The 14822-nt window shown below is 35.8% G+C and overlaps 1 protein-coding gene and 1 non-coding gene across 2 annotated transcripts in view; one reads left to right on the forward strand and one right to left on the reverse strand.

The window, feature by feature from the left end:
* Cnbd1 (cyclic nucleotide binding domain containing 1) overlaps window positions 1–14822 on the forward strand; it is a 403107-nt gene that overhangs the window by 59884 nt on the left and 328401 nt on the right. The window lies entirely within an intron of this gene.
* LOC123458995 lies at window positions 6242–6348 on the reverse strand. Its single transcript, XR_006635927.1, has one exon. It is a non-coding gene; the product is annotated as a U6 spliceosomal RNA (small nuclear RNA).

The following is a 14822-nucleotide window of genomic DNA, read 5'->3' on the forward strand; positions in this document are numbered from 1 at the left end:
TTTGAAAAGGGAGGAGAGGGGAGGAATTTATAAATGATCTGTGAAAAGCAGTTTAAGTTCCTCAGAGAAAACTTTGCCCAGTTGTTATTTCTTCTACTTTCTCCAATTAAAGATGCTTCCTGGGAGGGAATGAGGCATCTGATCATCACGTTGCAGTGGAGCGATGATGCAGAGCCTCTTGTTGGGAACGACTCAGAGGACTCAAACCCTAGGAGAACATCAGGATAGTTGCCTTGTAGGAGATTCAGGATGCGTGAATTCAAGTGTATAGTTCTACTACTGGTGTCTAGTGAAGTGGCATATAACATGAGGGATTTCAATCTCAAGCAGTATTTATAGCTTCTCAGATGGTTAGAGTACAATACATTGTGGAGCTATTCATTTTGCTAAGTTTACAACAGACAGAGGGAAACTTCTCTGAAATGGAATAGGGAAACACTCTCTTAGAAAAGAACCCCTTTATTTGAAGTTAGAGGACAACATAGGTCAATAAACAGCAGTGCCAATATGGAAAGAATTTATATTTCTGACAGAACAGTGATGATGTACACGAAAGGAACTTAGAGAGAATTACCTATTATAAGGAGAAGTAGGAAAAGACAGAAGTTAAAAACTCATTGGAATCATATGATATCATAGAAGAGCACAGCACTGAATATGGTTTGTGTGTGGCAATGAGTCAAAGTCATACTTGGGATGTCCCTGCCTGGCCTGTGATAGAAGGAATGGCATCGTGGATTGCCCTTCTCCAAGAGCTAGTTGTATGACGCTGGACAATTTTCTACCACTTGATATTCAATTTACTAATTATAAAATGTGTATAACCTCATGGTGTCATTACTGTTGGGAAATATAGATGTAATTAGGAATGCAAAGCCCCATCGTAGAGCTGTGTAAATGCCATGCTTCTCTTTGCCAAAGAATCTTACAAATCACAGTTATTTTATAAAAGACTTAGCTATTCACTTCCCAAAGTTGAATTACAAATGTGTTTAATTTTTTTCTCCTTTCAAGAAAGAATACACAAATGTCACCAAAATTTATAAGTAAATTTTACTTATTTATCAAGTATTTGTATTAGCTTACAAGGTTGCCAATGAAATCCTCATACCAGGGTTACTTTTTGGTCTGGAGTACTATTTGGTCTCAAACAAATAAGTTTTTAAAAATGAATCTTTGTTCCAATTGCTTTATTGTTTGGACATAAGCAAATACATTCTACTGTAATATTTCCATTAAAATTTTTTACTATGTTAATTTTTAAATACATGTGAATATCAAAGCTAGTCTTTGTGATTTTGGGTGACTTATTTTTCATTTAAAGGTAGAAATTTTTCTATAGAAATGTTTGCTACGTATTTGGTATCAATTTTTTTTATCACATTTGATTTATAATGGAAAGAATACATTGCATACAGAGATATCAGATTCTTATGGTTTTAATGGAAGATTTTATTATGAATTATATTACTAAGTTAATAACAACATGGAACATGAAATCTTTGGAAAACATCTCCTGAAACAACTGTAGGCTATCACAAACATGCATAACTTCATAAAAATTTATATCTCACTGTACAGAAATTTTAATTGACTTCCTAATGCAATTCCTTATTCATAAAATAACCAAAGTCACTTGGAACATTAGTCTTTCTCAAGATGTTCTGGTTTCACATACATGCAGCTTTGCCTTACGTGCATGAGCAGCAAGCTTTCCAAATCAAAGAAGTTGTTATCTCAGGGGATGTAGAATTATCTTGGAAAGACATAGAAATAATGCAATTTTATCATATCACACCTAGGTAATATCAGTGATATTTTATTGTTTCATCATGCATTGGTCTACATGGTTATTGTTGTACATCAAACATCAGGTTTATCTTCACAGAGGCAGCAAACCATTTGGTAGTCTTTAATAGCCTACAAAAATTCTTTATTTGTATCTCCTCTTGATACATTAACATCTATTCTTACAGAAAACTGGCCTAGCTGTCTTCCTAAATACTTACATACAGATGACATTATGGTCACACTTTGTTAGCAATGTCTGTTGGAGGTTCTCAGACTTGTGATCTACTTCCCATCTCATGGTGTGCCTGAAATCAGCAACTCTATGGGGCTGTGTAGCGGATTCAGCACCAGCGCTCAGTACTCGTTGTTTGTCTCAGAGCTTTATTAACTAACTGACCCCTAAACTGTTTTTGAGAAAAAGTTCTTTTGAGGATTCATTCTCCACTTTCTAAATTAAAAATTATTATAAAAATGCTTTCAAACACTATGCCTTTACTGTTTTTTATTATTTTATATTTATTTAATATATTTGTTTATTTATAATATATATTTTATTAACATTTATAGTATATTTAAACTTCTAGCTATTACATATAACATAGTGATTTATTTAATAAATGTAATATTGGGTGAACAGATTGCCTAGAAACCAAGAAGATATTAGGAAATGTACTTATTCACAGGGAGTTCTTTTGGGAGGAAGGTCATGAAATATAGGAAGGTGTTGAAGTGCAGGCATTTTCAATTTAAAGCCAAATTTTAGTTCTTAGCCCTAGTGGGTTTTTAATTTTGGCTATAGATACTAACTTGTAATGAAATTGTAATGACTTTTCCCAGTTTTCAATTGTTTGTTCATTTAAGCTGATTAAGTCTTTTCATTGTGTACAAGGTTTCTGAAGACTGTCTGGCAAAAGCCTGCTTGCTATGAAGTGAATTCCAATGGAAGTTTCCCCATAAATAAAGTATGAAGAAATCCTAGTCTTTTCTTTCACAGCTATTTCGTGTGTCTTGATTTTGTGTCCCTAGAGGGTTTCATCATGGGTGCCTGTCTTCAGAGAAAGGGTCTGCGGGGCTTCTCTCAGTTCCTTTACAGTGTTACTCTCTTGGAATTTTCCGTGTTCAACTCTGTTTTCCCCAAAAAGGGATTCAGAAGTCAACTTCCAGGCAGAGCTGTTTCAGATCTCTCTTGGATTAGAAGGACGTAGCATGTTTATGAGCAAATAAGAAGTCTTCTGAGAGTTCCTGCATGTTACCCTAGTAAATATCATGACGCATGTCACCATTGGTAAAAAAGAAAAACAAAAATGTTATTCCTACATGAACATCCCCTTCTTAAACTTTGGGTTTACATATTGATGTACTATGTCCAAAATCATCAATTTTATACCTCATAATGACTCAAAAATATGAGTCAGCTTCATTATCATATCTTCTGTGCTACCATGAAAGTAATTTTTTTTCTCTTTTTTTATTAATTAGTTTTGTATTCAGCAAATACAGTTTGGTACCATTATTAGCCTCATCTGTGACTAACCCCTCCCCTTGGCCCCTCCTTGTTGAGGTATATGGGTCATGAATTGTGGAGTTAGCCCACAGTTAAGGGTAGGATAAATGTCTCTGCATATCATGACCCAACATGTGGCTCTGACATTCTTTCCACCCCCTCTTCCACAAAACTTCCCTGAGCCATGTTGGGTTCATTTTTGGTCTGCTTCAGTGATGAGGTGTTGGGGGCCTCTGGGGCTCTGGCTCTCTGATTTGGTAGGAGGTGATTTTTCTCTGTGTTGACCTCCTTTCCCCTTGTGCTGGTATCCTGTTCTTCAGGAAAACAGCACCCTTGCTTGTTTTGCCAATTTTTCTTAGTTTCAGCCAGGGCCCTTTTGAACTTTGATGGGGTGGCTCTCTCCTTAGGGTCTACATCAGTCTGAATAAGAGAAGCAGATTCTCCAGCAGAGAGTAAGTTAGCACCAGGACAAATGAGATAACCCTTACTTTTTTTAATAGAGAATTTAATAGGTGTAGGCCTTGTAGCCCATGATTGATGGTAGCTTGATATTGGAGAGTGGGCTTATGTTTGGATATGGTTCTGACTTGTTTCCCAGCTCCAGCTATGGGTCCCATACCACTGAGGGGATCAATTAGCCAAATGAAGAGCAGCTGGTTCCCCACCATGGCTGTGTGCCACGATTGCACTTGTGTGGGCATCACGACAGGTTGTTTGCTGCTAAGTAGGTTAGACCATGAATTGCTTGGACAGATATTGGTTATTTTTCCCCAGTCGCCCATGTTGTACCTTCTGGCACGAGACACGCTGACTGGGGATTGACTCTCTTCCCAAATGGCAATGGTACTATAAAATTCTACTTCCTAAAAGGCAGACCAAAAATGCCTTTACTGTTTTTTATATCACATATTTAATAATTTAAAAGTTGATTCATATTTAACTATTTGGAATTTAATAACCTTAATTCAAAGTAATAGTTAAGTTAAAAATTAAATTTCTTCTTAGGTAGTATAATCTCCTTCAAATGAAATTATTGCTGAGCAAAAATTAAGTGTTCTTGATACTCTTAGCTCCACATACAGTTGTGGGATAGAACAAGTAATTGATTTTAATTAGATTACTATAGATTATTGTTCTCTACTAATACCTCTTTCAACTTATTAGACCAACAGTGAAATCATCTTATTTGCTTTATATTTAATTTGCTTCCCTAAGCAGAAGATTTCTTCACTCATACATGGTTCAGTTGTGTTTGTGTTGATGTGAGCTAACAGTATACACATCTATCTATCTATCTATCTATCTATCTATCTATCTATCTATCTATCTATCTATTTATCTATCATTATTTCTATCATCTGTCTATCTATCATCTATCTATCTATCATCTATATTTGCTCTTGGTGGTGTGTGCCATGTGGTGCGTATGTGTGATATATGCACATGTATGTATCCATGAGACAATTTGCCTGTGGAAGGAGGCTCTTGCCTGTTGTGGTCCGAGTGTATGGCTGCTTTCCAGCTCTATCTTATTTATCCTAGGTCTCTACTCTACTCTATCAGGACTGGGATAGCAGGTGTGTGTGGCCACTACACACAGATATTTATTATGGTTTCTGGAGATTAGAACTCAGGCAGTCTCTAACTCGCTCAGACCCTTATGTTTGTGCTAGAATTGCACTTAACAGCTGTGTCATCTCTTTAGCCCTATATTTTCTATTCTATTTTTAGCTATATACTGTTGCTATAAAGAGCTTTTCATGGGTTATATAGGCATAACATGCACAGAGTCCTTTGATGAAAGGGCGAATGAAATCTTTCAGAAATGGATTGTTCCAAATATTTGTTTACTATTTATTTTCAGATATTGCAAGACTTTAACAAACATCAAAATTAATAGATATTTATTCATATGAGTATATCATATATTACATAAGTTAACACATATAGACAGGTTTATTGAGGTATAATTTCTATGTAGGTTTACAATGAATACTTTAAAATCTACCATTTTACACACAGGTATAAGTCTGTGAAATTACCTCTATAATGAAGATAATGAACATGCCCATCACTCCCAAAAGTGCACTTGTGTTCCCTTGCTAGTCCTTTTGTTGATTTTTATGCTCTGCCCAACTGTCCTAACAAACCATTATTACTTTCAGTTATTACAGTTTAGTTTACAGCTTTTAAATGTTTTTCTAAGTGGAATCACACACACACACACACACACACACACACACACACACACACACACATACGTGTGTGTGGCTTTTCCCATAAGCAGAAATCATCTGGAGCTACATAAATGCTGTTTTGTGTTCCATAGTCCATTCCTTGATTTTTCTTGAAAAGAGCAGTTCACTTGTTGGATAAACCACAATTTATCCATGCATCTGCTGATGGACATTTGTGGTACTACACATGAGCTGTCATGAACATTCCCATATAAGTCTCAGTATGAGAATAACTTTCATTTCTCTTGAGTAAACTCAGCATAACTTGCTCATGGGTGCTTTTCAGACCTTGTCAAAACAATTTTTTGAGGTGTACTTGTCAAGTCAGTTGAATCTGATAAGTTGTGACATGTGTGTACACTTGTGAAGTCATTGCCACAGTCATACATGTAAACATATGATCATCTTACATACCTGAGCCCCACATTTTCCTGCAGGTGATCACTAATCTGCATTGTACTGCCTTCTCTATGAGTTTTTAGAGTGTACCTATTAAAGTGGAATTATGTAGTGTGTTTTCCTTTTTGCTCAGTTTCTTTCACAAGGCATAATTAGAGAGTCATCCACATTATTGTATACGTCCATAGCTCATTTAATTTATGAGCACAGACACATCACAATTTCTATATATATTGAAATGTCCATGCAACGAGGTACACATTGATAATTTATAGATATTTATATTAATATTTTATTTATTTTTTATTTTTTGATTATGGAACTCTTCATGAATTTTCTTGTCATCCTTGCACAGGGACCATGCTAATCTTCTGTGTATCATTCCAATTTTAGTATATGTGCTGCTAAAGTGAGCACCGATATTTTATTTTTTATTTACTTGGGAGAGAAAGAGATAGAGATAGCGAGAGAGAGAGAGAGAGAGAGTGAGAAAGAGAGAGAATGAACATGCCAGGGTCTGCCACTGCAAACAAACTCCTTATGTCTCCTTATGCATCTGGCTTAAGTGGGTCCTGGGGAATCAAACCTGGGTCCTTTGGATTTGTAGGCAAGTGCCTTAACTGGGAGCTATTTCTCAAGCCCAATAATTTATGTTTTTGTATTTACTTGTTGCTAAAACTTTAGGTAGTTTCCAATATACTACACAATATAAATATTCACATGAAATTCTTTTTTGTGACTTCTCTACAGTAAAATCCTAGATATGTGCTAGCTAAATCATATAGAGGCTATATGTTGACATTAAAAAATCACCACTATTCTGAAGAAAGTGGTTACAACAATTAACATTCCTTATATGCAACGCTTAAAAGTTCCAATTCCCACATATCTTTACTAACATTTGGTATTATCTAAATTACCACAAACTTGGTTGCTGAAAATAATACAAATGTGTTCTAGAAAAGTTATGGCAGCCTAACATCCTCAATCCATAGCAGTGAATCAAAATCAAGGTCTCTTTGGGTATTCTAAGGGACAATACTTTCATTTTCTCGTGGTTGCCATATTCCTTGATGTATAGTCACAGGACTCCACTCTCTGCTTCTGTGATCATGCTGCCTGTCTGTGAAATCTATTTTTGCTTCTTACTTAGTTAAGCTCTCCTCCAAAGATTTCTTCTCTGCTTGTATTAGCATATATCAATTTTACATACATCAATTTCATAAAGACAGTTCCTTTAAAATATATCATGTTCTTTAGCCCTATTTTCTTTTAATCCTTCCCATTTCCTCCCTTTAGTATCACCCAATTTCCCCCCCTCATACTTGTTTCCTTCCTCCACCTAGTTTCCCCTTTTCCTTTTGGTTTTCCTGTCTGTCTGTCTAACAATCTATGTGTCTGTCTATCTATATATCTATCTGTCTAATCAATATGATCTCTTTATTCATCCATCTATACATCTGTCTATTTAGTTTGCATGTCTATAGAGAATTTCATGAATAAATATGAGAGGAAAGTTGGCTTTGTCTTTCCATCTGACTTAACATTATAATCTTAAATTGCATTCATTTTCCAGAAAAATAGCATAATTTCATTCTTCTTTATGGACAAATAAAACTCCATATGTGTCCTTTCCACATTTTATTTATTCTAAAATGGACAGATTCTATTACTTGGTTATGTAAATAGTGCTACAGTAAGCATGGATGTACAGGTATCTTGTGATGTGTTGCTTTGGACTCCTCCAGGTATACACTCAGAAGTGGTAGAACTGAGTCATATGCTAACCCTGATTGTAGCTTTTCTTTTTTTTTTTTTTTCAAATATTTTTTAATTTTTTTTTTCAGTTTTATTTATTTATTTATTTTAGAGGGACAGACAGAGAGAGAATGAGGCCAATAAAGAGAGAGAGAGAGAGAATGGGTGCGCCAGGGCCTCCAGCCACTGCAAACGAACTCCAGATGCATGGGCCCCCTTGTGCATCTGGCTAACATGGGTCCTGGGGAATCAAGCCTTGAACCGGGATCCTTAGGCTTCACAGGCAAGCGCTTAACTGCTAAGCCATCTCTCCAGCCCTTTTCTCAAATATTTTTATTTTTATTTATTTATGTGTGAGAGAGAAAGAGGCAGATGGAGAATGGCTCTTAGGGCCTCTAACCATTGCAAACAAACTCCAGATGCATGTGCCCCCTTGTACCTCTGGCTTATGTGGAGGCTGGGGAGTTGATCCTGGGTCCTTTGGCTTTGCTGGCAAATGCCTTAACAGCTAAACCATCTCTCCAGCCCTATTTTTAGCTTTTTCTTGGAGGAACCTCTATACTAACTGCCACTGTGGGTGGAGGATCTTCCTACCAGTATTGTATATGGATTCCTTTTTCTTCATATCCTCATCAGCATTTGTGATTGTTAGTAATAGTTCTTCTTACACAAGTGAGATAGAATCTTAATGGAGTTTTAATTTGTATTTTCTGATGACCAAAGATTTTAAACATCATTTTATCATGTGTTGATTGGCCATTTGTACTTCATTCCATAGATGCAAGGATGGTTCAACATATATACATTTATATATGTGTATTCATTCATCACATTTATATTAGACTCAAGGAATCTCAAGTTTCACAAAAAGTATTTGCAAAAGTCTAATATCTCTTCATGATAAAAAACCTAGAAGAACCTAGAAAAAGAAGGAACTCGTCTCAACAGAATCAAATCAAATGTAAAAAAAAAAAAAAACAAAAAAAACTTTAAGCATTTTTACTAAAATCAGGAATGGGACAAGGGTCTTCATTCTTATTTAATAGAGCACTAAAACTCTTAGAACATAAGACAACAGAAAGAAATAAAAAAGGTACAAATAAGAAAGGACAAAGTAGCTGGGCTTGGTGGTGCATGCCTTTAATCCTAGCCCTGTGGCAGCAGAGGTAGGAGGATTGCTGTGAGTTCGAGGCCACCCTGAGACTGCATAGTGAATTCCTGGTCATCTTGAGCTAGAGACCTTACCTCAACAACCCCCACCTCTGAAAAAAGTATTAATACCTGGGTGTGATGGTGCATGTCTTTAATCCCAGCACTTGGGAGACAAAGGTAGGATCACCAAGAGTTCGAGGCCACCTGAGACTATTAGTGAATTCCAGTTCAGCCTGGACCAGAGTGAGACCCTACTTTGAACCCCCCCAAAATAATAATAATAAATCAATAAATGAAAAGAAAAGATGAAGTCAAGTTATCTATGTAGATGACATAATACTGTGCATAAACCAGCCTAAACTGTCTACCACATTCTTAGCATTGGTAAGTGTTCAGTTAAGGAACAGGATATAAAATCAATATACAAAATTATTTTCCTTTCTATATACCAATAACAATACACTGAGAAAGGACCAGGAAAACAATCTCATTGCACAATAATCTCTAAAACAAAACATCTTGGAATAACATAACCAAGCAAATAAAAGTTTTTAAAATGAGAATTTTAAAACCCTGAAGAAGGCACTAGAAATGTGACGGTCTCCCCATGCTCGTGTCTTGGCTGAACTTATATAGTAAAAATAGCTATATTACTAAAAGCCATCTACTGATAAAGTTCAAGAACCCATCAAGATTGGAAAGATTGGGAGACTGAGGTAGGAGGATTGCTGTGTGTTGGAGTCTAGCCTGAGACTATATAGTGAATTCCAGATAAACCTGGGCTCCAGCAAGACCCTACCTCCTTGAAACACCAAAAAAGAAAAAGAAAGAAAGAAAGAAAGAAAGAAAGAAAGAAAGAAAGAAAGAAAGAAAGATACAAACAAACAAACAAAAAGCAAAAATCAATTCCAGTGAATCAATTAACTTAATCTAAGTCCTGAAATTGAAGTTTTAAAAATAAAACATGGAGAAACTAATGCAAGATAAGTAAGATAAGTAAGGTCTTTTTGAGAGGATTCCAATGACACAGAACATAAAAACGAGATGTGATAGATGGGATATTATGAAATTGAAAAGCTTTTATATAGTAAAGTAAACAATCAAGTGAATGAACAGCCTGCAGAACAAAAGAAAACATTTGCGAGCTATATATCTCATGGAGGAATAGTGTTTGCATATGCAGAGTACTGAAAACCTAAATACCAAAAGAAACCCAAAGCAACTTTATCAATAAATGGGATAAGTAAATGAACAGACATTTCTCTAGAGAGGAAGTAAAATGATCAATAATCCTAATTGGATTTTTTTAAATTTTTTTAAAAATTTTTATTTATTTGAGAGCGACAGATACAGAGAGAAAGACAGGTAGAGGGAGAGAGAGAATGGGCACGCCAGGGCTTCCAACCACTGCAAACGAACTCCAGATGCGTGCATCCCCTTGTGCATCTGGCTAACGTGGGACCTGGGGAACCGAGCCTCGAACCGGGGTCCTTAGGCTTCACAGGCAAGCACTTAACCACTAAGACATCTCTCCAGCCCCCTAATTGGATTTTTAAAGAAATTAAAAAGCTATTTTCCAAAATGGTGCCCTGCCTGGTCCTCATCAGCCTAGGGATCATGTTTGTGCAGAACATAGAATTCTAGTCTGACCATCATTTTCTTTTACTACTCCATGGCTTCGTTTTAGCTACAAACTCAGATACAGTCTTTCCTTATTTCACTAAAAATAGTAAGATTTGTACTTAGAAGCTTTTAGAATTTTCTGCTTTCCTTTGTTCATTTTCCCCTAATCTTTGGATTTATATTTCTGAAAATCCAGTACTACTGTTTTAAATATATCTTTACTTTTATTTATGTATTTGAGAGAGAAAGTGAGGCAAATAGATAGGTAGAGAACGGGCACACCAGGGCCTCCAGCCACTGCAAACAAACTCCAGACACATGAGCCACTTGCATTTGGCTTACATGGGTCCTGGGGAATTGAACTGGGGTCCTTTGGCATTATAGGCAAGTACCTTAACTGCTAATCCATCTCTCCAGCCCCCAGGTATATTTATTTATTTATTTATAGGTATTTTTATTCTGTTTAAGAAAATTCCTTACTATTTTTCTTTTTTTTTTAAGGTGGGTATGGTAGCACATACCTTTTTTTTTTTTTTTAAATATTTTTTGTTCATTTTTTATTTATTTGAGAGCTACAGACACAGAGAGAAAGACACATAGAGGGAGAGAGAGAGAATGGGTGAGCCAGGGCTTCCAGCCTCTGCAAACGAACTCCAGACGCGTGCGCCCCCTTGTGCATCTGGCTAACATGGGACCTGGGGAACCGAGCCTCGAACCGGGGTCCTTAGGCTTCACAGGCAAGCGCTTAACCGCTAAGCCATCTCTCCAGCCCCCTTACTATTTTTCTATCAAATTTTCCTTCTGATAAATCTCCTGTGGAATTTATTTACTAAAATACTGTCTCATTTCTCTGCATGTTCCTCATATCTTTTGTTCTTTTGTCAACTTGTCATCATGTTATTCTATGCTTCAATCTAGTACTCACTTTCCTCACTTTCTTTTTTATTCCTTTTCTTTCTTTTTGAGGGAAGGTCTAGACAAGGCTGACCTAGAATTCACTATGTAGTCTCAGGCTGGCCTTGAACTTACAGTGATCCTTCTACTTCTGCTTCTCAAGTACTTAGATTAAAGGCATGAGCCACCAAGACTGGCTAATCTGTTACTTTCTTTTGTTCTATTTTCTTTTTTACTTTTTATCCTTGTTAGCTTGGATTTACTGGGGTATTGATTTCATTCACAGAAATCTTCTCTTTAGTTATATATTTATCATTTGTAAAAATGTTTCATTGCAAAATGTATTTGTTTGGTCCAAAACTTATTATTATAATTTGTCTTTGCAATTTCCATCATAATTACTGATTTATGACACAATTTTATGGTCTTTTAAATATACTAAATACACTAGCTTCTGTTTTATTGAAATTTACCTAGTATTATGACAATTTTATATGGACTAAAAATAAGTTTATGATGTGTTTTGCTATCTGGTGACCTAATTTCTGTTTTATAAGAAATTTATTAAGTAGATAAAAGAGTACAAGAATACTCCTCATTTTCCCTATCTTCTCATTTAGGAAGATGATATGTATTTTTGCTTGTTTATCCTTGTTTTAATTTTTCATGAGAGAGAGAGAAAGAAAGAATTAGTGTGCCAGGGCCTTCAGTCACTGTAATTGAACTCCAGACACATGTGCCACACAGACACACAGACGTAAGTGCATGTGTCACCTTGTGTGCTTACATCACCTGATGCATCTGGCTTATGTGGGACCTGGAGAGTCGAGCATAGGTCCTTAGGCTTCTCTGGCAAGTGCCTTAACTGCTGTCGTCTCTCTAGCACTTATATTGATTTACTTTAATTTTTTCCCTTTTTAAAAAAAATTGGACGCACACACACACACACACACACACACACACACACACACACACAGAATTACAGCCATGGCAATTCAAATCTAGAGGCTTTCACCACCTAGTGGGCATGTATGACATTGTGCTTACCTAACCTTTGTGCTTCTGGTTAATGTGGGATCGGGAGAGTAGAACATGGGTCCTTATGCTTTGCAGGCAAGCACCTGAACCACTAAGCCATCTCCCTGCCCCCTTCTATTTTTTTAATAGGCAAAATGAATTTACTTTTATAAGATTAGTAGTAAGTAATGTAGAGACTTGAATATATGTTCACAGTTAACTATAACATTTGCATGTAAGTGTCTAAGATTGGTTATGGAAACATTATACTTAATACATAATGATTTATCCTCTATTGTATATATGTGTATATATATCTCTCTCTATATATATATATCACAAATATTCATGATAAGTAAATCTTGAAATTACTACTCAAATTATGGTTATGCATTAATAATTATTCATTTTTAGTTTCTTTAGTAAACTTCTTTTTTGAGGAAAGCCCAACCCACTGGATTTTTTAATGACAGAGAGTGAAGGTGAGAGTGAGAATGAGTGAGGTACAGAGAACTGGTGCCCCAGGGCCTCCAGCCACTGTAATTAAACTCCAGACACATGCACCACCTTGTGAAGCTGGCTTACTGGGAACTGGAGAGTCAAATATGAGTCCTTAGGTTTTGTGAGCAAGCACCTTAACTACTTTCTTCAGCCTTTCTTTAGTAACTTTTTAACACCTATTTTAAACTACTTTATTCAAGTTTCATATAGGTCTTACAGTTTTCTGAGGCAATTTACTATGTTTTATAATGTTTGTGACAATTATAAATGGGATTCCTGTCTCATATTTTAAATTAAGCATTGCTAATTTTTCTGAAAACCATTTGATCCCTATATAGTTATAATTGTCCTTCTTACTAAATATATCTTGTAATATATTTCAACAGGTATTTTTGTTCTTAAGTAGTGAAAATGCAGCAGAAAATAATGCTAATTTTACTTCCTTTCAAATACATATAATTTCTTTCATTTATAATATATTAAATAGAATATTGAAAATATTAATATTATAGTGTAACTTTACTACACATTTCATTTTAATATTGTGCTTCCAATCAGTTGCCATACTGTGTGATACTGACTCTTGTTCTAAGAGAGAAAATACATGCTGAATACATGCTGGGTAACACATATTCTTGTCATAAAGTCTTAAGTTGAAACCCAACTTGCAACTTCGAGTTATGTGATTGTGAATGATGTATTTACCTGAGTTCATCAGAATTCACCATTCAATAAGATGATAATATATCCAGTTCTCATGATTTTAATGAAACTTGAAGTGCATATACAGGAAGTATAGCCTGTGAACATAGTAAGGCATATACTTGTGTGCACACATGCAGACTTTACCCTTTTCCATCCTGCTTTATTCCTAACTCAAAGACTTGTAAAGTGGACCAACTGTCCTTTCTTACCACCTGATGTCTGACTAGTTGAATTAAATGTAATGGGAAACAATGGAGAATTATAAGGAGTTGGATGAGGCTGAGATATGAATTATTTCCCTGTCTTCTCTCCTGCCAGTTAGATAAGGTTAGATATATGCTTTAATGAAAGGCTGCATGACTGTGACCAAGATACTTGACAGTAACAGCATAAGAGCACCACCAGTTAGCAGCGAGGCATTCAAAAACCTGACTGGAGAGGCGAGATGGCTGTCACAGAATGGGCTTATAAGCAACAGAAGGTTATTTTCTTTACTGTTATGGAGGCTGGGAAGTTCAAGATGAAGACAACTGTAAGTTGTGCTGAGGACTGGACTTCAGGTCCATAGACAGAACCTAGTTATATTCTTATATGATGGAGGGGGCACAGCAGCCTGCAGAGACCCCTTTTTATAAGGACCCGATGGCCTTTTGAAGGCTCTAGCTTTTAAAATTATCACCTACAGATTTTAGATCAATACATCATAAGTATTTGAGAATATAAGCATTCAAACCATAAAAAATTTTGAGCTGAAATATCATAGGATTAAAAGTTACTTAATAACCTTCATATGAATATATAATGTAATTAAGATTTTTTTTTATTTGAGGGGCTTAAAATGCCATAACTAGAAGAGGTAATTATAAAATTCAGAAAATTATTTTCAGAAAACACTCTGAAAGGAATAAAAGTTCTATAAGTGGAGCTTTTGGACATCATTATTGTTTATGTGTTGCTGTTCAGTTTTCTGGGCTGTGCAGTAAGAGGAAGTTGTCTTTCATCATTTTCTTGGAGGTGCGATTAGGTCATGATCAATATTAATGGTCTTTTGGATGGTTGTTTTACATTTCTAGTCCTCATATCAAAGAAGCCCTATTTCTCCAGGAAACAGGTTGGATCAATGGAGAAGGAGGCAGTTTTCCTGCTTGATGTAAAGGAAGTCAGTCAAGGTGGGAGATAGTGCCTGACAGGAAGTGTCTCTCCCTAGGCCTGTGGGAGGCTGTGCCTGTGAATGGAGACAG

The sequence above is a fragment of the Jaculus jaculus genome, chromosome 2, assembly GCF_020740685.1.
Source record: "Jaculus jaculus isolate mJacJac1 chromosome 2, mJacJac1.mat.Y.cur, whole genome shotgun sequence".
Taxonomy (NCBI): domain Eukaryota; kingdom Metazoa; phylum Chordata; class Mammalia; order Rodentia; family Dipodidae; genus Jaculus; species Jaculus jaculus.